Below are 24469 nucleotides of genomic sequence, written 5' to 3'. Positions count from 1 at the left end.
CATAGTCTATTAGAGGTGATGAGTACTATGGACAAAAGAAAATGTAGAACAGAGTAGGAGAATGTCCAGCTCATCTTCCCAACTCCAGGCTCACCATCATATCCTTACCTGTGGACCCCAGAGGAAGTAGCCACATAGAGGCCAACACTTTCCATAGACCTTTCGATGAACAACACCTCAGATTCCCTCCAGTGGCTGTGTGTGCTTAGCTTCTCAGGTTTAAGCTCCCTTTCCAGATCTTTCTGTCCCTGGTTATCCCATATTTGTGTAAGGCTCATTTCCTATAGTAAATCTCTAACCCCATAAAATTATCATAGCTCTGCTTCCTCAACTGAACTATGACCAATATACAAACCATTTCTCACAGTGCAATCGAAATGTTTTTTCCAAGGACAAGGTTGATCATATTCTTTTTCTGTTTAAAGCTGTCAATGAGGTCCCCATGTCCTTCAGAATAAAAGTCCTAATTTTCAAAAATGGACTTTACCAGGCCTTCATGATCTGACCTCAACCTGTTTAAATAGCTTATCTCTCCCAGAACCAAAGGTAGAGAATTTCTACCCTTTCCTCAAACTCTCTCATCTCTGGGTCATCAAACATGTCTTCTTCCCTGGAGCATTCCCCTCATCTTTCATTTGATAAATTTCTAATTCTTCAGACCTATTCTTAGGTAAACCCTCTTAATGCCAATAATACCAGTCAGGTTTTTCTGCCACATAGAGGTATATTAGTTATCTATTTCTGTTTTAAAATTTACCACAAACTTAGAGCATTAAAATGACACACATGACACATTTTTATCTCATAGCTTCTGTTGGTCAAGAAGGCATGGCTTCACTAGATCTGCTTCTTCAGGATCTCCCTCTCTCACATACCTACAATCAAGGTGGCAGCCAGGGCTGCCATCTCATCTAAAAGCTTGACTGGGAAGTATCTGCTTCTACGATCACATGGTTGTTGGCAAGATTCCATTGCTTACAGGTTGTTGGATTGACAGCCTCAGTTCTTTGCTGACTGGAAGCTCTCCATATAGCTTGCTTCATCAAAGCCTATAAAGGAGAGAGTCTGCTACCAAGACAAAAGTGGCAATCTTTTGAAATCTAGTGACAGAAGTGGCATCCCCTCGCCACTGAGGTATAGTGTTGGTTAGAAGCAAATTACTGAAGGGAAGGAAATTACAGAAGGCCATGAATACCAGGAGGTGGGGATTATTGGAGATTAACTTAGAGTCTGCCTACCATAACAAGAGTTGTGCTGGAACATCTATGATGAGTTTCTACTGGTCATCAAGTACATGTTCGTGGGTGGCTCAGGCTATCCTAAAAGCTCAGTGACAAACTGGCTGGAAGACATACTTTATGAATTGAGGTTGCCTCACAGAGGTCTTAAGTTCATCTTGTCTAAATATATTGAAAATACCTGAGTGGTAATAAGTAGTGGTAGAGAGATTTTAGTGAATCCTAGTAATATTATGAAAAAATAGAGCAAAAAGTAAAACTTAAGGCGTGAATCAAATGGTTTACAATAACAAGTGTTTAGTAAGCATTCATAATACACGTAGGTTGCAGGTCAGCTATGGCTCTAATTCAGGCTCTAGCTCTGCTCCATGTGCTTTTGTGACAGTACCCAGACAAGCACTGATTTGGAACACTCCAACCTTGAGACAGTGGAATGAACCAAAAGCACTGCTGCAAGCTTAGGATGCCTGTTAAACCATCTGTCAAGTAATTAAGAGAGTGTAGTATGGGCATTCCAGGAAGGAAGGAAGGACAGCACATGCAAAAGCACAGAGGCAGTGACGAGCATGAGTAGCTAAGAGTTTAAGAGTGCGTGGAACACAGGGCAATGGAGTCAGTGGAGTACATGAGGGGTCCCCACTGATGGCTCTTCATATTGCATAGATCTATGCAAAGTTTTTCCTATCTCTGGCCTTTGAAGAATAGTACGATTTCTGTTGACATTTTTAAAGTATATGAGTAGAACCAAAAAGAAAAAAAAAGAGAGAGATGTTTAAAAAATGACAAACTCCATTGTAGTAATATAAGTTCAAACTCTGTTTTCTTTTCTTAGCTTAAGATTTCAATTATGTGCAAAAGTTGCCTCAAAGTCCATGATCAATAAAAGTATAGGGGGAAAATCCACAAATCTCAGAGATATAAATATGTGACCAAATACCAAAGAGTCACAGAGATGTGTTTCTGTTTTCCATACCAGAAAGGTGCTATATTTACAGACTTAGTGAGTCCAGTCCATTCCTGGAAATAAGAGGAGGATGGAAATGAGATAAAATGGTGTGGCTTGGCTGAAATGTGCCATATCTAATCCAGAGCTGCTCTATACACTTCATAGGGATTCGACCTAGAGTTACCAGATTTACCACTTTGATGAAAATTTCAAGTTAAATCAGGAAAGCAGTAGGTCAGTTTAAGCAATAGTGGACTTATCCTACTGAGCTAACCAAACCAAAGTTAGCTGATGCTATGTATACAACTTCACTGGAGATAAAAAATGTTCACCTAATGTAACATCTCAAAGGCCACTGCTAGTGTATATTCAAGGACTGCAAAATAAGCCCTAAATACAAGACTCCATTTCTTGTTCCAAATTTTAAGGGTTAGGAGAAGTCAGCATTACAGTGGAAATTTGGACTTATATGTTTTTTGTTAAACAGTAGTGCCTTACAGCTTCAAGGTTCAAAACACCTGTGAAAATGAAAAGATGCTGACATTTATTTAGCACTCTCTTTTTCAAGCTTTTTCTAAGTGTCAGCTCCTTTAATCCTGTGAAATAAACTTATCATCCTCATTTTACAAATGTAAAAACTGAGGATCAGAAATGTTTTCTACATTGGCTAGTCATAAACATGGTAATTGATGACCTTTTGATTTTAAAAGCCATGCTCCCTCCATTCCACTGAGCTAGGATACCTACCACTGCTCTAAGCTGGAAGGAAAGGGGGGTTGGGCCCAAAGAAAATTTAGCTGCTTACTAACTAGAGTAGCCAACTATCCCAGCTTGCCTAGACTGTTCTAGTTCAGCACCCAAGTTTCCTGCATCCCAGGAAATTCCTCAGTACTGGACAAACTTGAGACAGTGGGTCACCTTAGCAAGCTATTCTCTGAAATTCATGTTGATTTACGTAGAGAGAGGAGGCACAGAGAAGTCCAGAGTCCCTATAAGTACAAGCAGTATAAATGGGTGCCAAAGACATGAGGGGGAGATTTATTGGAAACTATAGTTGCTTTTTCTCCTGGGTCTTTTTCTGACATAAAGATATCTTTGCAGGGAGTAGGAGGATGCAGAGTTTGCATCTCCTCACAACTAGGACACCTACCAGGCACTGGGCTGGGGGGGAGGGGGGAACCACGAACCACCTAAGGGGATGGCAGGAACCCCCAAGCAACCAGGTAGGATGTTGCGGGGAGGAAGGGGAGAGGAGGAGTGGAGGCAGGATGGGACTGGTGCCCCTGAGGGGCGGCTTGGGGAGGGAAGGGGTTCTCACTCCTGGAGGGGCCCACCCAAGGTGAGGGGAGCAACGGGGGATGGGGAGAGACCCTCGGGAGATTGGAGGATCCCGGTCAGCATTTCCCCTGCTCACTTGGGCCCCAGGGAGCCTTCTGAGGTCAGGACCTGATCCTCTGCCCTCTGAGGCCTCCTCCAGCTACATGGGTCCTGAGGGCATGGGGCGGGGGAGGAAAAGTAAAGGCCAGATGGGACCAGTGCCCCTGAGGGAGGCTAGGAGAGGGGAGAGGTTCCCATGCTTGGGAGGGGCCCACCACAGTAAGGGGATCAGCAGGGACAGGGAGAGACCCTCAGGGGATCAGAGGATGGGAAGGAAACTCGGCCAACATTTCCCCTGCCCACTCAGACCTCCAGGAGCCTGCTGAGGTGCCAGGCCTAATCCTGCACCCTCTGAGACCCTCTCTGGTCGAGCTGGGCCTAAACCCTGCCCCTGCACCCCAACCCAGGGCCTTACTTCTGCACTCTGTACTCTGAGGCCCCCTCCAGCCCTGCTGCCTTTTCCAGTCAGGCATATCCTGAGTCTAGGCCCTGCCCCCTGACTAAGCTCTGCCCCCACAGCCAAGGCCTTTTCTGGCCCTTTTTTCTTTTTTTTTTTTTTTTTGAGGTTGTGGTTCTGTTTTACCTTGTTATTGTTTCATTTACATTTTTACTTCTTCTAATAAATTTTGTATTTTTCTAATTTTATTTTATTTTTTATTCTTTGTTATTGTTCTGCTCCTTTTGGTTTGTCCCCCAACCCTTTTTTTTTTTTTTTTTTGCGGTACGCGGGCCTCTCACTGCAGTGGCCTCTCCTGTTGCAGAGCACAGGCTCCGGACGCACAGGCTCAGCGGCCATGGCTCACTGGCCCAGCCACTCCGCGGCATGTGGGATCTTCCCAGACCGGGGCATGAACCCGTGTCCCCTGCATCGCCAGGCGGACTCTCAACCACTGCGCCACCAGGGAAGCCCTGTTCCTCCCCCTTTTATTTACTTATTTATTTTTTGCTGTAATGGTTCTGTTTTACCTTGTTGTTGTCATTTCACTTATATTTTGATTTTTCCTAATATATTTTTCTATTTTATTTTATTTTTTATTCATTGTTATTGTACTACTCCTTTTGTTTTTCTTTTCTTTTGCTGCACCGCACGGCTTCTGTGATCTTGGTTCCCAGGCTGGGAGTTGGGCCTGAGCTCCTGTGGTGAGAGCGCCGAGTCCAAACTGCTGGACTAACAGAAAACCTCAGACCCCAGGGAATATTAACTGGAGTGAGGTCTCCTGGAGGTCCTCATCTCGGCACCAAGACCCAGCTCTACCCAACTGCCTGCAAACTCCAGTGCTGGAAGCCTCAGGCCAAACAACCAGTAAGACAGGAACACAGCCCAAAACATCAAAAAAAATGAGACAACAAAAAAACATGTTACAGACGAAGAAGCGAGGTAAAAACCTACAAGACCAAATAAATGAAGAGCTAATAGGCAACCTACCTGAAAAAGAATTCAGAGTAATGATAGTAAAGATGATCCAAAATCTCGGAAACAGAATGGAGACATGGATCAAGAAAATACAAGAAAAGTTTAACAAGGAACTAGAAGAACTAAAGAACAAACAAACAGTGATGAACAACATAATAAATGAAATTAAAAATACAGTAGAAGGAATCAATAGCAGAATAACTAAGGCAAAGAACAGATAAGTAAACTGGAAGACAGAATGGTGGAAATAACTGCCATGGAACAGAATGAAGAAAAAAGAATGAAAAGAATTGAGGACAGTTTCAGACACCTCTGGGACAACATTAAATGCACCAACATTCGAATTATAGGGGTCCCAGTAGAAGAGGAGAAAGAGAAAGAGTCTGAGAAAATATGTGAAGAGATTACAGTTGAAAACTTCCCTAACGTGGGAAAGGAAATAGCCACCCAAGTCCAGGAAACACAGAGAGTCCCATACAGGATAAACCCTAGGAGAAAAACACCAAGACACATATTAATCAAATTTAAAAAAATTAAATTCAAAGAAAAGAATATTAAAAGCAGCAAGGGAAAAGCAACAAATAACATACTAGGACTCCCCATAAAGTTATCAGCTGATTTTTCAGCAGAAACTCTGCAGGCCAGAAGGGAGTAGCAGAATATATTTAAAGTGATGAAAGGGAAAAACCTACAACCAAGATTACTCTACCCAGCAAGGATCTTATTCAGATTTGACAGAATAATCAAAACCTTTACAGACAAGCAAAAGCTAAGAGAATTCAGCACCACCAAACCAGCTTTACAACAAATGCTAAAGAAACTTCTCTAGGCAGGAAACACAAGAGAAGAAAAAGACCCACAAAAACAATTAAGAAAATGGTAATAGGAACACACATATCGATAATTACCTTGAATGTAAATGGATTAAATGCCCCAACCAAAAGACACAGACTGGCTGAATGGATACAAAAACAAGACCTGCATATATGCTGTCTACAAGAGACCCACTTCAGACCTAGGGCCACATACAGACTGAAAGTGAGGGGATGGAAAAAGATATTCCATGCAAATGGAAATCACAAGAAAGCTGGAGTAGCAATACTCATATAAGATAAAATAGACTTTAAAGTAAAGAATGTTACAAGAGATAAGGAAGGATACTACATAATGATCAAGGGATCAATCCAAGAAGAAAATATAACAATTATAAATAATTATGCACCCAACATAGGAGCACCTCAATACATAACGCAAATGCTAACAGCCATAAAAGGGGAACTTGACAGTAACACAATAATAGTAGGGGACTTTAACACCCCACTTACACTAATGACAGATCATCCAGACAGAAACTAAATAAGGAAACACAAGCTTTAAATGACACAACAGAACAGATAGATTTAATTGATATTTATAGGACATTCTACCTGAAATCAGTAGAATACATTTGCTTCTCAAGTGCACACAGAACGTTCTCCAGGATAGATAACATCTCGGGTCACAAATCAAACCTTGGAAAACTTAAGAAAACTGAAATCATACCAAGCATCTTTTCCAATCACAATGCTATGAGATTAGAAATAAATTACAGGGAAAAAACTGCAAAAAACACAAACACATGGAGGCTAAACAGTGTGCTGCTAAATAACCAAGAGATCACTGAAGAAATCAAAGAGGAAATAAAAATCACCTAGAAACAAATGACAATGAAAACACGACGACCCAAAACTCATGGGAAGCAGAAAAAGTAGTTCTAAGAGGGAAGTTTATAGCAATTCAATCCCACCTCAACAAACAAGAAAAATCTCAAATAAACAATCTAAACGTACACCTAAAGGAACTAGAGAAAGAAGAACAAAGAAAACCCAGTTAGTAGAAGGAAACAAATCATAAAGATCAGAGCAGAAATAAATGAAATAGAAACAAAGAAAACAATAGCAAGGATCAATAAAACTAAAAGTTGGTTCTTTGAGAAGATAAAATTGATAAACCTTTAGCCAGACTCATCAAGAAAAAAAGGGAGAGGACTTAAATCAATAAAATTAGAAATGAAAAAGGAGAAATTACAACTGACACTGCAGAAATAAAAACGATCATAAGAGACTACCACAAGCAACTCTATGCCAATAAAATGGACAACCTGGAAGAAATGGACAAATTCTTGGAAAGGTACAACTTTCCAAGACTGAACCAGGAAGAATTAGAAAATATAAACAGACCAATCACAAGTAAAGAAATTGAAACTGTAATTAAAAATCTTCCAACAAATAAAAGTCCAGGACCAGATGGCTTCACAGGCGAATTCTATCAAACATTTAGAGAAAAGCTAATACCTATCCTTCTCAAACTCTTCCAAAAAAACTGCAGAGGGAGGAACACTCCCAAACTCATTCTATGAGGCCACCATCACCCTGATACCAAAACCAGACAAAAATACCACAAAAAAAGAAAATTACATACCAATACCACTGATGATCAAAGACGCAAAAATCCTCAACCAAATACTAGCAAACAGAATCCAACAACACATTAAAAGGATCATACACCATGATCAAGTGGGATATATCCCAGGGACACAAGGATTCTTCAATATATGCAAATCAAACAATGTGATACACCATATTAACAAACTGAAGAATAAAAACCATAAGATCATCTCAATAGATGCAGAAAAAGCTTTTGACAAAATTCAACACCAATTTATGATAAAAACTCTCCAGAAAGTGGGCAAGGAGGGAACCTACCTAAATATAATAAAGGCCAATATAACATAATAAAGGAAACCATAAACAAGACAAAAAGACAACCCTCAGAATGGGAGAAAATATTTGCAAACAAAGCAATGGACAAAGGATTAATCTCCAAAATATGCAAACAGCTCATGCAGCTCAGTATCAAAAAAAAAAAAACCTAATAAAAATATTGGTGGAAGACCTAAATAGACATGTCTTCAAAGAAGACCTACAGATGGCCAAGAGGCACATGAAAAGATTCTCAACATCACTAATTATTAGAGAAATGCAAATCAGAACTTCAATGAGGTATCACCTCACACTGGTCAGAATGGCCATCATCAAAAAATCTCCAAAAAGTAAATGCTGGAGAGGGTGTGGTGAAAAGGAAACCCTCTTGCACTGTTGGTAGGAATGTAAATTGATACAGCCACTGTGGAGAACAGTGTGGAGGTTCCTTAAAAAACTAAAAATAGAACTACCATATGACCCAGCAATCCCACTACTGTGCACATACCCTGAGAAAACCATAATTCAAAAAGTCACATGAACCCCAATGTTCACTGCAGCACTATTTACAATAGCCAGGTCATGGAAGCAACCTAAATGTTCACTGACAGAAGAATGGATAAAGAGATGTGCTACATATATATACTGGAATATTACTCAGCCATAAAAAGGAATGTAACTGGGTCATTTATAGACATGTGGATGGACCTAGAGTCTGTCATACAGAGTGAAGTCAGAAAGAGAAAAACAAATATCGTATATTAATGCATATATGTGGAATCTAGAAAAATGGTACAGATGAACCTATTTGCAGGGCAGGAATAGAGACGCAGATGTAGAGAAGAGACGTGTGGACATGTGGGGAGAAGGGGAGGCTGGGATGAATTGGGAGATTAGGTTTGACACAAATACCCATGTGCAAAAAAATAGCTAGTGGGAACGTGCTGTATAGCACAGGGAGCTCAGCTTAGTGCTCTGTCATGACCTAGATGGGTGGGATGGCACGGGGAGGGAGGTCCAAGAGGGAGGGAATATATGTATACGTATAGCTGATTCACTTCATTGTACAGCAGAAACTAACAAAACACTGTAAAGCAATTATACTCCAATTAAAAAAAAAGATATCTTTGTATTCCTTGGTTCTCCTTACCTCCTTTTACCATTCACATTCACCTGGCAGACCTGCTTATTTGACTAACAGAATGCATTTGGAAGACCTTAAATGTTTCATTAGTGCTTTAATATACTAAAGTGAACTATCATTAGGACTAGAATTATCTGAATGTGAAGGTTGCTGCTAAAATGATGCTTATAGACAGTAGTCTGACCGTCCATTTAAAGTGAGCTAGACAGCCCCTTGTTCAGGCCCACCTCCTGATAGACTGAAGAGATATTGGTTTATGCAATGTGTTATTTGGAATACTGGTCAGGCCTTCAGCTCCCAAGTATCTCCATCCCTGCCTTATAATGTGCCTGAAACACTACCATTAGTTGGGGTTTTAACAGGATGATCTAGGACAAGGTGCAGGGACTCTGGGAGGTGGGAGAGAAGCAGTTGCCCTTGCAGTAGGCAGAGAGCCAGCCCCACTCTTGTTGCAGATGCAATAAATGAGCTTTTTCAGCAGTTTCTGCAAAGGTGAACTACAAGCCAGTGGGTCAAAAGTATTACAAATTCATTTGTTTTGTGAGGTTTCTGGTCTAAGCTCATTTAAAATTTTAAGGCAGTATTTGGTAGGAAAGGTTATTCCAACAAGAAAAATATGTTTTTATTTTAAAACAACTTTACTCAGTCAGTCAATTCTCTAGAGACATTATAGTTATTTTCATTGTTTAAGCAAAGGTCTCTGTTCCTATAGGAGCTACTGAATATTTATAAACTTCACATGATCTCTGTTGGGCTGACAAAATACTATAGCTATCTTGATCCTTGGCAATGTTTACTGTCTCTTTGTATAACTGAAAGGAACAGTTATATCCTAGCATAATGAGGACATTTTCCAAAGCTCAAGCTGAATATTTGGCCTTAAGAAATGAATGAAGCCAGCTGTAAGAGGGAACTACAAAGACAGCTTTGTACCAATATTTTGTACCACACAATTCATTACAAGAACATTCTTCAATATGGAAAATCTATTGCTAACACCGTAGTTTATAGTGCTTAACCACAGTTGCACAAACTTTGCTTTTGTCAATATGTGGGATCATGAATTCTTCATTTTCAATGCCTTGGAAATCCGTAGTTGAGAAAATGTGCTATGTATACAGCCATCCTCTTGCCCACATAAAAAGTAGAAAAGAATATTTACAGACGAACTTCCCAAGTAAATGGATGATCTTAATTTAAAAATAAATAAAATTGAAAATAGAAGGCTATAGTCAAATAAGGCTTGGAAAATCACAATGCATATAAGCATAATAAAGCTCTGAGATTCCTGATGAAATATTCAAATATCCAACAACAACAAAATTATTTGACTTCGGAATCCTATTTAACATTACTTGGCAGTACATTTAGAAAATATAAGGATCAAATATTTGCAAGCATGCTTGTCTTGTAAAATCACAAATGTAGAGTCATTATGTTTATTAATATTAGGTTTATGTCCACTCTACGAGTGTGTTAGGTGTCCTTGGAAAGCTGTAAAATTAATCAAGACTTTACTTTTGCACAGCAAAGGAAACCATAAACAAGACGAAAAGACAACCCTCAGAATGGGAGAAAATATTTGCAAACGAAGCAACTGACAAAGGATTAATCTCCAAAATATACAAGCAGCTCATGCAGCTCAATTTCAAAAAAACAAACAACCCAATCCAAAAATGGGCAGAAGACCTAAACAGACACTTCTCCAAAGAAGATATACAGATTGCCAACAAACACATGAAAGGATGCTCAACATCACTAATCATTAGAGAAATGCAAATCAAAACTACAGTGAGGTATCAGCTCATACCCATCAGAATGGCCATCATCAACAAATCTACAAACAATAAATACTGGAGAGGGTGTGGAGGAAAGGGAACCCTCTTGCACTGTTGGTGGGAATGTAAATTGATATAGCCACTATGGAGAACAGTATGGAGGTTCCTTAAAAAACTAAAAATAGAACTACCATATGGCCCAGTAATCCCACTACTGGGCATATACCCTAAGAAAACCATAATTCAAAAAGAGTCATGTACCACAATGTTCTTTGCAGCTCTATTTACAATAGCCAGGACACAGCAGCAACCTAAGTGTCCATCGACAGATGAATGGATAAAGAAGATGTGGCACATATATACAATGAAATATTACTCAGCCATAAAAAGAAATTGATTTATTTGTAGTGAGGTGGATGGACCTAGAGACTGTCATACAGAGTAAAGTAAGTCAGAAAGAGAAAAACAAATACTGTAGGCTAACACATATATATGGAATCTAAAAAAAAAAAAAAAAAGGTTCTGATGAACCTAGGGGCAGGACAGGAATAAAGACGCAGACGTAGAGAATGGACTTGAGGACACGGGGAGGGGGAAGAGTAAGCTGGGACAAAGTGAGAGGGTGGCATGGACATATATACACTACCAAATGTAAAACAGATAGCTAGTGGGAAGTAGCCATATGGCACAGGGAGATCAGCTTGGTGCTTTGTGACCACCTAGAGGGGTGGGATAGGGAGGGTGGGAGGGAGACACAAGAGGGAGGGGATATGGGGATATATGTATATGAATAGCTGATTAACTTTGTTATACAGCAGAACCTAACACAACACTATAAACCAATTATACTCCAATAAAGATGTTAAAAAAAGAAAAGTGATTCAGCTTCCTTCAAAATATACTTTCTGTGTACACTGGCACAGTCTTGAAAGACACCACTGCGATAACTCCGATGTGATTTAATCGAACAGCTATAACACTGCACTATCAGTAAGATCTACTTGATGACATATATTCTAATTACAGTTCTAGGGTTGCTGATAAATAACTGTTTTAAAATAAGTATTTCAGTGCATTAGGGAAAAATGTGCCAAATAATTATTTGTGTGATTTAAACAAATCCACAGCCAATCATTTCCTAATGGATAATTTTTTAAGGTAAACTATCCAAGCAGTTTTTATTCATTACTATTCATAAATACACACAGCAGCTTCATTACAGATTTTAATTTTCCTCTTCAGTTTGAATGTGGAATATTAGCAGAGCCTTTTGCATGTCATAGGTAAGTTTTTTAATTTGCAAATAATGTTCAAAAAATTTTACTGTGGTGTTAATTTTAAATTTAATGTATGACTATATGTTTAAAGTCAGAAAGCTTTCAAATTTTTCCAGTTCAGTACAAATTATTGAGATCTTACTACATTGTTAGAACCATACTAGACAAGGCTTACTACAAGAATTAAAAAACAAGAGCCCTTAGGAGAGTACTTTCTAGTAACACAGCATACTATTTTAAATACAGTAAAATACCTTTAATGCATGAGGCACCTTTACAAATATTTGGTTTATAAAGAGAAAACAGGCATAATAATGATGAGAAATATACTTACCTAACTCTACTAGCTTTTAACTGATACATTTTTCTATACTGCATAATATAGAACATACAAACTTATCATAAAACTAGTGGGGTTTTTTTTTGTTGTTTTTTGTTTTTTTTTTGCGGTATGCGGGCCTCTCGCTGTTGTGGCCTCCCCTGTTGTGGAGCACAGGCTCCGGATGCGCAGGCTCAGTGGCCATGGCTCACAGGCCCAGCCGCTCTGCAGCATGTGGGATCCTCCCGGACCAGGGCATGAACCCATGTCCCCTGCATCGGCAGGCAGACTCTCAACCACTGTGCCACCAGGGAAGCCCAAACTACTGTTGTGTTTTGAAATCCACAAAAGACAATATTTTAGACTCATTTTGGATTTAATGTCAATTTTATGATTCTTTCTATGAGCTTTGTTTTCTGAGTTTGAAAAAAGCCACTTTATATTTCAATTCATTCAAACAACACAATATATAAAATGGACTGTCAGTAGTTTTTATAGCCAATAACCTTCTCTTTCTTTCTTTGAGTTTTTTTGTGCATACAGCCCAATCTTATTTCAGCTTCCTTTTTTTCTTTTTTAATTAATTTATTTATCTTTGGCTGCATTGGGTCTTCGTTGCTGCACACGGGCTTCCTCTAGTTGCGGCGAGAGGGGCTACCCTTCGTTGCAGTGTGTGGGCTTCTCATTATGGTGGCTCCTCTTTGTTGCACAGCACGGGTTCTAGGTCCACAAGCTTCAGTAGCTGTGGCAGGCAGGCTCAGTAGCTGTGGCTCTTGAGCTCTAGAGCGCAGGCTTAGTAGTTGTGGCGCACAGGCTTAGTTGCTCCATGGCATGTGGGATCTTCCCGGACCAGGGCTTGAACCCGTGCCCCCTGCACTGGCAGGCGGATTCTTAACCACTGTGCTACCAGGAAGTCCCCATTTCAGCTTTCTTGAGCAGCCAAAAAAGCAATATGCTGGTGAGAACACTGCTGGGAACAGTAATTGAATGAATCAAGTCTGAATCATTACCCAGTTCAGGTCCAGCAAATAGATGACATTTAAGAATAACTGTTTCTCCTTTGTAGCTGTACTAGTTGCAGTACTTTCCTTCAGCAATGTATAAAACTATTCTGAAGACAGTCTCCTGAATTTTCAAGCAACATCCGGCTGAGAAACAGTTACTAAGGATGTATGTTTTGTTTTTCGGTGTTTCTTTTCTCTTTTTTAATTACAAACCCTACTTTTTTATATAGGAATTTGACCACTTCAATCAAGCCTATCTAAAGCATGGCAAGTAAATAAAACTTCAAATACATGTTTACGTTGCTATTCTTGTTAAAAATAAGAATGGAATTGATTCTAGTTTAGAAAATTCATAACTAACTTAAACTCACAAACTACAACCAAACTCATTTCCACAGATCTTTCAGTTTAAAAACCCAATCTATTGGGTTGGCCAAAAGGTTCATTCGTTTCTTCCTGTAAGATGACTCTAGTAGCACTTAGTTGTCTTTAACTTCATTTGAAACAATTTTGTTAGATTGTATTTGACAGCTGTCACATCAGAGTGCATTTAAAAAAACACTTATCAAAATTGGTGAATTTCTGGGCAGCCATTTTATATTGAAGATGGAAGAAAAAGCAACATTTTTGGCATATTATGCTTTAATATTTTAAGAAAGGTTAAAAACGCAACCGAAATGCAAAAAAAAAAGATTTATGCAATGTATAGAGAAGGTGCTGTGACTGATCGAAGGTGTCCAAAGAGGTTTGCGAAGTTTCGTGCTGGAGATTTCTCGCTGGATGATGCTCCACGGTCATGTAGGCCAGTTGAAGTTGATAGTGATCAAACTGAGACATGAACTTAGACCAATCAACATTATACTACGTGGGCGATACCAACATACTCAAAAATATCCAAATCAAGTGCTGAAAATCATTTGCATCAGCTTGGTTATGTTAATCACTTTGGTGTTTGGGTTCCACATAAGTTAAGTGAAAAAAACCTTCCTGACTGTATTTCCACGTGTGATTCTCTACGTAAACGTAATGAAAATATTCCATTTTTAAAACACAAATTGTGACTGGCAATGAAAAGTGGATACTGCACAACAATGTGGAATGGAAGAGATCGTGGGGCAAGCAAAATGAACCACACCAAAGGCCGGTCTTCATCCAAAGAAGGTGACATTGTGTATATGCTGGGATTGGAAGGGAGTCCTCTAGTATGAGCTCCTTCCGGAAAACCAAACAATTAATTCCAACAAGCACTGCTCCCAGTTAGACCAACTGAAAGCAACACTCGATGAAATGTGTCCGGAATTAGTCAACAGAAAATGCATAATCTTCCATCAGGATAATGCAAGACCGCATGTTTCTTTGACGACCAGGCAAAAACTGTTACAGTTGGGCTGGGAAGTTCTGATTCATCTGCCATATTCACCAGACATTGCACCTTCAGATTTCCATCTATTTCCGTCTTTACAAAATTCTCTTAATGAAAAAAATTTCAATTCCCTGGAAGACTGTAAAAGGCACCTAGAACAGTTCTTTGCTCAAAAAAGATAAAAAGTTTTAGGAAGATGGAATTATGAAGTTGCCTGAAAAATGGCAGAAGGTAGTGGAACAAAAGGGTGAATACGTTGTTCAATAAAGTTCTTGGTGAAAATGAAAAATGTGTCTTTTATTTTTACTTAAAAACTGAAGGCACTTTTTGGCCAACCCAATATATTCTCTAATACAATGGTCCCCAACCTTTTTGGCACCAGGGACCCGTTTCATGGAAGACAATTTTTCCACAGACGGGGTGGGGTGGAGGGGGATGCTTCAGGTGGTAATGCAAGCGATGGGGAGTGGCAGATGAAGCTTCACTTGCTCGCCTGCCGCTCACCTCCTGCTGTGTGGCCCAGTTCCTAACAGGCCTCGGACTGGTATCAGTCTGTGGCCCGAGGGTTGGGGACCCCTGCTCTAATAGGATCTGGGGACTCAATCCCTATTGGGAACAAGAAGATATTGAAAATTTATACAACATGTACAATAGGAAATGACGTTTCATTTCCTTTTATATCCCGTTCTAATTCATCTCCTTTAAAGTGCATCTAATATCTTACAAAAGGAAACCAAAGTAAATAAGTAGATATAAAGTTCTGACAAATTTATACTTGCCATGAAAATTCAGTACATTTTTCTATACAGAACAAATTAATCTCAGTATTTTAGAGAACCAGGAAGAAAGAGGGAGCTGCACATTTCTTCTGAACCATGGTGTAAGGTTTAAGTAGAGAGTGCACACCTGACTCCCTTCTGGGTTACACATATGAATGAGTGAGCTTGTTTAGGCATCAGATGAGGTAGAATAAAAATAACTCTGCAGGGCTTCCCTAGTGGTGCAGTGGTTGAGAGTCCGCCTGCCGATGCAGGGGACACAGGTTCGTGCCCCGGGCCGGGAAGATCCCACATGCCGCAGAGCGGCTGGGCCTATGAGCCATGGCCGCTGAGCCTGCGCGTACGGAGCCTGTGCGCCACAACGGGAGAGGCCGCAACAGTGAGAGGCCCACGTACCGCAAAAAAAAAAAAAAAAAAAAAGCTCTGCAAAAACATCCCTGTAAAAGAAAGTTTAAACTTTTATTTTGGAAATTTCAAAAGTCAGTTGATATCAGTTCATAAGATGTACTAAATCTGTAAAGGACATTACCCTCCTGGTTTTTTTAATCCTTTTAATTGAAGTATAGTTAATTTACAATGTTGTGTTAGCTTCAGGTGTAAAGTGATTCATATATATATATGTATATATACATATTCTTTTTCAGATTCTTTTCCATTATAGGTTATTATAAGGCATTGAATATAGTTCCCTGTGCTACACAGTAGGTCCTTGTTGTTGATCTGTTTTATACATAGTAGTGTGTATATGTTAATCCCAAACTCCTAATTTATCTCCCCCACCCCCTGCTATCCCCTCTATCAGCCATAAGTTTGTTTTCTCCCTCCTGTTTCAATATAGACATATTTGCTAAAAAAAGAAAAACTCTGGTCTTATGAGAACAATACTGTTCTTGTGTAAGAAGTCTTTCTAGGTTAGCGATGTAGTTAACAGTTCCTCTAATTAATGTGTACTTACATTCTTTATCACCTGATATATATTTCTTAGTTCATACACTCCATAGGTGATATTATTAAAATGTATAGTCACCCTGCACATCATCCTACACATACCACTTAGCTTAGATAAGTAGTCTTAGATAAACAGTCTCCCATTATTTCTTTGCTGCTTTCTGTTATGGGTTTGGGGACTCATTATAAAAGTTATGGTCTTAAACAGCTGACATAGTGTAGGTGCTGGCAGTTAAGAGAGAGAAGATTCAGGCCAAGCAGAGAAGCCTTCTTCAGCGTCTGAGTCTTCAGAAGGACAAAACCCCTTCCTGCCGTGTACATGGGTACTTTAAAAACACTATACATTCCAAGAAGTTTAGATCTTTATCTATTTGGATGTGGCTTTATGTTTTTTGCTGAAAAAGATTTTATTGAAAAACATGTAGTTGAGCGAAGACTGCCACTATGTCCTACCCACCGTGTGCCACACACACAGTGGGGTGTTGCTCCAGGATCCTGCTTTAGACTTGTAAGCTCCCCCATCCATTAAACCATTGATGCCTCTGTTGCTGACTCCCGGCTCTTTCTTCAGTCTTGAAGCTGGGCAAGCACAGGCCGTCTAGGCCTGAGGGGTGCAGCCCAACAACTGGAGGTGCAGCCAGGAGACCAAGGAAACTCCTGTAAGCACGATGTCGGGAAATACAGGACAGGGAATGGAAAGTTGCCGGGGGCATCCACTAATGTGTGAGGCCTGAAAGTCACAGGTGTAATCCCAGGGTGGCCATCCACCAACACGTGGGGCCCAAAAGTTCCAGAGGTGATCCCAAAAGTTGCGGGTGGGAAATCTCAGGTTGGCTATCTACTAGTATATGGGGCCTTGGGGTGGCTGTCCTTGGTTAATGGGGGCTGCCAAGAGATCTGAAGAACAATGGAGTCTAATGGTTCTGTTATTGTATCAAAATGAGCCTTTGTAATTGGTTAAGCTAGCTTTCTAGAAGGAAGTGGTATTTCTCTTGCGCCTTTGAGATGTAAATGATCTACCTGGCCTCTCTGTAACTTTAATCTTACGTAATCTCTAAGAGTAAAGGAGAAGAAAGTTTAGGTAAACTCTATAGAAATAATTATGTTTAGGGAATGTCAATCTAAAATAGTCTCTCCAGATTTTGGTAAACTGAAACTAAAGTTGAAAGAAGAGAATTCATGGGTTTGGAACATTAATTGCTGAGGGGGTCTTAGTTTATCTACCCTTGCCTGCTTACCAGAGAAAGACTAAAGCATTGAGTTTTCCATCAGGAAACACACAGTTACTTGCTTCTTGGTTTTGCCAGAGATTAAGGATTTTAAGGGTTAAGATTATAATCAGTCATAATTCTAGTTACTGTAACCAAGTAATCAGGTGCTTAATCATGTCTTTTTAAGTCTTTTGTCTTTTATACAGAGTTACTGTTTTACTCTGATACTTCTGAAAAAGTGCTTCATCTTCAAGAAATTCATAGGAAGGACCTTTTGACAATAACAGGTCTCTGATAAATTTCAGATTATACTGCTGAAATGGGTAAGAACTTAAAGAATCCTAATGGAAGACCTGATGGCTTCATAAAAAGTTAACAAAACTGAGTGAACTGGTGAATACGGTTATAATTTTTATGGGTTTTGTCTGATCTATGTTTTCTAGATATATAGGGAAGCCCTTCCCCTCAAGTTGGTTATGATTTATAGCAATCTGGTAAACTACATCTGTGGGTAGAATTAAAGCATTTTCATTTTTCTCTTTGCCTGGTCCCCCCAGAAATCAGACTCTTGGGTTCCAAGAAGCCTTACCAGGGGAATGGAAAAAGACTGTCTCCTGGCATGTGCAAGAATCGCAATACTTTGGGGACTTCTAGAAGAGAAAAATCCACCAAGACAGAGCCTGATGGCAGGGATCTGGCATGGCTTTCCTGGCCTTGAGAGGCCTTTTGGGAATTCAGTCTGAGACTCCTGAGGAGTTCCCCTTCAGCCAGTTTGGAGGAGCCTATTTGATGAATTGACCAGAGTTGTTCTGCAAACAAATTAGTCTTGATTTGGCTGTATTTGGTGGAGATGAGGGTAATTTTAGAGAGAACAATATTATGTTTCAGTGGATGCTAAATTCTAGTTCTGTTAATTGAGGTTTATATTTATGAAAGTTACTGTGTTAGCTATACTTTTGCCCTGATGCTCTGGATGGAAAGAGAATTATCTAGTGAAACTGTCACAGAGTATAACTACTCATGAAGTGTGACACCGCTTGTTTTAGGTCTGCTACTAAAAGCACATGTACAATGCTTGTGTGACAAATGGGTGTAAGTGATAAAATGTATAGCCAATAAAGTGTTTCCCCATTAATATACCTCTGAGCCTGTTCATAAGATCTGACTAGTTTTCCCCCAATGTGAATGATTAGGACCGAGGGACATGATCTGAACCTGGGGTAGGAGACAGCACCCCAGCATCAAGGGATGGATATTTTGATCATCAATGCTTTCTACGGAAGGATTTGCAATCAAAAGGGCAAATGATGGAAAAATCTGCACAATATTGAGGTATGGGAAGTCAGAAGGCTTATACATGGTTGAATTTAAATTTTACTGACCAGAGCTGCCTGTTTTGTGGCCTTTCTGACACACATTGTACATCTGCTTTGGCCACTGAGGAAGGGGATGCATTTGAAAGTCAAAATGGTATAGCTGTGGTTCAGATATCCAAGGTAAAATTAGGTGGTCATTATATACATGATTTTAGACACGTGCTTACATTACTGAAAACTTGAGTTCTCTGAACTCTATTGCAGACCAGGACCTAAACCACAGTGGGTGTGGTATTATCTCAGAATGCGGGTACTGCTTGTATTTTGCTTAATGGTCAGGACACTCCCCCTCCCCGTTGTGCCTGTTAGATGTCTTACATTTCTGAGGAAGGAAATGTATTTGAGTACTGAGCACCAACACTGGCCTCACTGTGAAATGAGTCTAATTGCTGGGTCTGCAGTGAGATGCCGTTGTCATCCTCCTGGGACTTCCATGAAAAATCGACCTGGCTACTGTGAATATGTGGGGAGAAAAGACTCACCATCTTCTGGTCCCATATACCAGTACATCAGAAGGACCCCCGTCAGTAAACATTACTGTTCAACTGACTGCTCATGAGCCCCTCTGGGCTATGCTGTGTGGAGTGGAATAGGCTGGCTTCTGGACACACAAGTCCAACTAGTGGGATTAAATGTTTTTTGTTTGCAAAGACCTAATGGATCCACCCCTAATGGCACTCAACATAACATGGGGTGGCAGACCTGTACTGTGACTGCTGACTCCTGACTAGGCCAACAGAATGTTTCTTTTAGAGCCAGGGTCCACCTCTCCCCACGGGGGTGGCTCTGGGTTTATGAAAAACAGGTGTGGCCTGTTTGTACTGTATCTGTAGTGTCTGGTTGCACTGCCTGCTATATACGTGACCCCAGGGATATCGAGGAAGAGGGGTGGACCAAGGTGGTAAGGGTCATGCAGGGTGTGTAGGGGTGGAGTGTGTGGTCAGGCCGCTCCAGATGGCTGTTCCCTTGCTCTCTGCACATCCCCTGCCCGACAGGCCTGTTTCACCTACACCCTATGCACATGAATGACCTTCCTACATACTTGCCCCAGGCCCCAGCTAATGATAGCTTATCAAAGGGGTGGTAAGCAGGGTGTCCCTCTGCTGGTTTCCCTGGACACTAATAAGCCCACCCAACATCAATTCTCCTGTAACTGGTAATCCCCCCTTCCCCACGGGAGCAAAGAGTGCCACCATGTCCTGCCATGCCATAGGCCACACATGGCGAGATGTTGCTCCAAGAACTTGCTTCAGATGTATAAGCTCCCTCATCCATTAAACCATTGATGTCTCTGGGCTCTTTTTTCAGTCTTGAAGCTGGGCAAGCACAGGGCTTGTAGGCCTGTGGGGTGTAGCCCAACAACACTACTATATGTAAAACAGATAACTAATAAGGACCTACTGTATAGCACAGGGAACTCTACTCAATACTCTGTAGTGACCTATATGGGAAAAGAATCTAAAAAAGAGTGGATCTTATTATTCACTTTGCTGTACACCTGAAACTAACACAACATTGTAAATCAACTATACTCCAATAAAAATTTTAAAGAAAAATGTGGTTAAGCTTCTTTCTCCTCTCTTTTTTTTTTTTTTTTTTGTCTTAAGTGTTTTGTATCTAGCTGAGAAAAGTCTTTACTAAAATAGTAAATAGTCCTAAAATGTGTCCATCTTCATTGCCTCCATCTTCTTCACTAGCGGTCTAGGTGAGCCCCCCACGCCTCTAAGAATGCAGCCAGGACTTGCCCTTTATATTCCAGCAACACTGAAAGGCTAAGCGTTTCCTGCCTTTACCAGGGGCCCTCACCTGCATGACTCTACTCTTGCTGCCTCCCCTTAAGAACATCATTCCCTCCTCTCCCTCACCTATGGATAGGTTAACCCCACCTATCCATAAAGATCCACTAAAGTGTCATTTCCTCCAGGAAGACTTTCTCACCCCCCAACATCTTCAGGTCTTACGCTGTATTCCATAATACTACATGCTCAGTAATCCATTTCATACCTGTCTCTCGCATATGACTGTGAATTGCTTGTCATAGAGAACTGTCCCTTGGTCAACACTGTTTCTGAGCCCTTCACACAGTAACTGGAGCATAAAAGGAGATCAAGAGATATTTAACAACTAAAAAAATAAATGAACAAAATGAAGAGTTTATAGAATTACCATAATAACAGCTTGAATAGAGGTTAGAATTTCACTGAAACCCATAATAGGCAAATAAGAAGGTTACCAGTTCCAACCCTACATGATTTTGAAAGCAAATCCCAGTTTCATTTATCTATCGTACTCATGTTTTCCCTTTATTGTAATTTTCTTCTGAAATACTGTGCAAGAATCGGAGCTTGAATCCATCAGGACTTCAGTGGATCTCTTATCATATTACTCCGAAGAAGATTGCTTTGTGCTTTACACTTACGTATGAAAACTGCTTTTTTTCCTCCTCCTAACTAAAGTCCCAAAAGTGTTTCTAGAAAAACCTAGATAAACTTAATTTATCAAAGACACCAAAGGGGGTTTTAACATATTTAAAAAAGCACAATGAAAATTTCTGAAATATATACTTTGAAGGAATTATTATTTATTAGAAATATAAGACATTTTAGAAAATAAAGCTCTCTTCTAGAAATTCAGACTTTTATATATTCAAAATAATTTTTAAAACCCAAAAGAATATAGTATGTTTGAGTTCAGTGACACTAATTATGACCTACATTATAGTGTTCAACCTTTTTTCCTGACCTCAGTGTCTGTATCTCTAGGTCTCTAAAAATAATTTCACTTTAAATGCACATGGCATTGCAATAATAATATTATTATTAGCAGACAGTTACCTAGGGCTTGATACATAGAAAAACTGTTTTTGAATGCTGTATATATACATATATTCACACATATACATATGATACACACATATATATTCAGTTAAATTTCAAAAACCAACTTTATGGGGTAGGTGCCATTGTTTCTCCTTTTTTTAATCAAAGAGAAAATGAGGTACAGAATGTTTAAGGATCTAGTTTCAGGACACACAACTGAAAACGAGCAGAGGTGTGATATGAATCAAGGCCCCTTGGTTCCAGGGTGTGTCCACCGACAACCCCCTCCTCAGTCTCTCGTTACTGGAAGTGTGTGAATTATAGACACTGATATCTGGGGTCAAATTTGTGCCCCACTACCTTAATCATTAATTTTTTTATTCACAAGAAGAATTTGGCAATTTAATTCATGAAGCTGGACTACAGGCAGGTTAATTTTCTGTAAAACGAAATTACTAAATTTCATGATGTTATTGGGAAGATAGAATTAAACAATATGTAAAGCTTCCAGCACAGTGCCCAGTGCACAGTAAGTAGTTAATAAATGTTAATTCCCTTCCCTCTGGTTGTCCCTCAGAAACCTCGAATTTAAAATGTCACAAGGCAAATTCCAAAATACCTGCTGCTCTTTCCACATGCCTTAATGCAGTGAGAAATTAACATGTAGCCAATAACCTCAGTATAATCTTCTGTTCTTTCTCTTTCTCTGTCCCTTACCATAGCAAAACCATCATCTGATCTATCACCTAGTATTTCTCAAATCTCTCACCTTCCCTGTCCTCCAACCTCCATGACAAGACTGTCTTAACGTGGGCTCTTAGAAACTCTCACCTAAGGTATCAAAATGTTCCCAAGCTGATATCTATTCTGTGGTCCCTCTACTTCCCAGCTCATCTGTGGCTGCCTCAGTTACTGAATCCCTAAAACACAAATCTGAACCAAGTCATTCTGGTGCTTAATGGCCCCCACTGTTTCTACACTGACAATAGGTGAAGTTCAAACACTAGCTTAGCAAGTCTAGTTTCATCCTGCCTTAGCAAACTTAGCTCCCAACATTGTCCACACTTAAAGTATTGATAACATCAAACACCTAATCATTTTCCTAAGGTAATGTGATGGTTGGTTTCCCTGTCCTTTGCAGACATTCTCCTCCTCAACTTAAAGGTCACTGAAACTTCTGATATTAGGTGACAGATTGTTGGACAGATGATAGATAAATGGAACAATAGTTTTGCTAACTACATACATCCAACCGTTCTCCAAACATTCTCTCACACTTTGTGTCTAATACCCTTTAGAAAGGAAGTGATCTAAATATACATATATAGAATCTAACTGGTAACAGAAATGAGATGCCAGGTGTCCCACTTTCACAGGGTATCTATCAGGTTAGAAATAAGGCATTGCACTCACAGTCCACAAAGGTACATGAAAAGATAAAAGCTTGTAATGGCATCATAAATCAATGCTTTAGAAAGCCATATTTTGCTCAAACCACATTTTTACTAATGGTAACATTCAGTGGACATTGGTTAGGAACCAAAGGCCTTGAACATATTCCACAAACCCCACTGGGATACAGAAGGCCTGAACACTATTAGAGAAAATATTTTGACTGACTCCAGCTACGAACCACTAGTTCTGGAATGCAGGGACTTCACTTACATAAAAAAGGGACCTGGCTCAACTGCGTTAGAATTATGTGCCACTCAACCCAGAACCCTGTCCTCCTCTCAGCTATAACCCCATCAGAGCCTTTGTTTTCAAAGCCACACAAAACAGAGCTCTCAATATACACTGTGATAGTAAGGAGAGCTGCAGAGTTGCGTGGACTGCATAAGAAACAATGTAAGGAAAAGTATCAGAAGCAGAGGGAGAAGAACTGGTAACTTACCTTTTTATTAAGGAGGACGCGGCAAGCCACGGCCTAGTCTGCTGGATTGAGTTCAGGCTTTCCCAGGAAGATAATAGCGCACAGTTGGAGCCCACAGGGTGCGCTCTGTGGCTTCAGGTACGTGGCGGGAAGTGCAAGTTCAGATGGAGGGGCGGGGAGAGGACGAGCCGGGACACAACCGAGCCTGGGGCAGCGCACAGACCACTGGAGCCAGGCCGGAGTCCTTGCAAACCGCGACCGCTCTTCCCAGAAGAAGCCCAATCTCGCGGGATCTCCGGACTTCCACGGGAGCTCGCGCGGGAGTTCGCGCGGGAGTTCTGGGATGAGAAACACCTGGATGGTCTAGGTGCCTGAATCCGAAAGGAGTCTGGCTTGCACCACCAGTCCTCCACGATTCCTCCCCAAAGCCCTAGTCAGAGTCACAGTACTGTGGCACTTTCCCCCTGGGACCTGCCTCTTGTCCACAGTCTGGGCAGGGGCCCCATGCCCACCCTCGTGAACTGCGCGTGTGCGGACCACGCGAGTCTATTGCCTTCCAGGAGGAAGGCAGTAGGTCCCGGGGCAGAGACGCGGAATTCTCGTGCAGGCTCCTAGGGCCCCAATCTGACCTCTGCCACGGTCCAAGCCAAAATTTACTGTTTCCTTATCCTCAGGACCAAGTTGTTCCTTCTGGCAGTAGTGGTGCCTAGAATTCACCTTCGGAGTAATTCATTGCGGTTTTTCTGGAAACTTTTCCCTGAAGAACAGCTTCAGGGAGTTGCTCTTCTATTTCTGACCCGGCCCAACTGCCAGCACCTGCGATGAGGGAGCTGGCCTCTTCTCCAAGTCCCTCCATCAGGAA

At 40.5% G+C, this 24469-nt stretch overlaps 1 long non-coding RNA gene across 1 annotated transcript in view; it reads right to left on the bottom strand.

The window, feature by feature from the left end:
* The window catches only part of LOC307190178, a 232683-nt gene extending 208454 nt beyond the window's left edge, over positions 1-24229 (bottom strand). The window contains exon 1 of the long non-coding RNA XR_013829436.1: positions 23629-24229. This is a non-coding gene — a long non-coding RNA (uncharacterized lncRNA). The remainder of the gene's footprint in view (positions 1-23628) is intronic.
* Positions 24230-24469: the final 240 nt, after the last annotated feature.

The sequence above is a fragment of the Stenella coeruleoalba genome (assembly GCF_951394435.1).
Source record: "Stenella coeruleoalba genome assembly, chromosome: 1".
NCBI lineage: Eukaryota > Metazoa > Chordata > Mammalia > Artiodactyla > Delphinidae > Stenella > Stenella coeruleoalba.
This window is presented reverse-complemented; position numbering and strand designations above follow the sequence as displayed.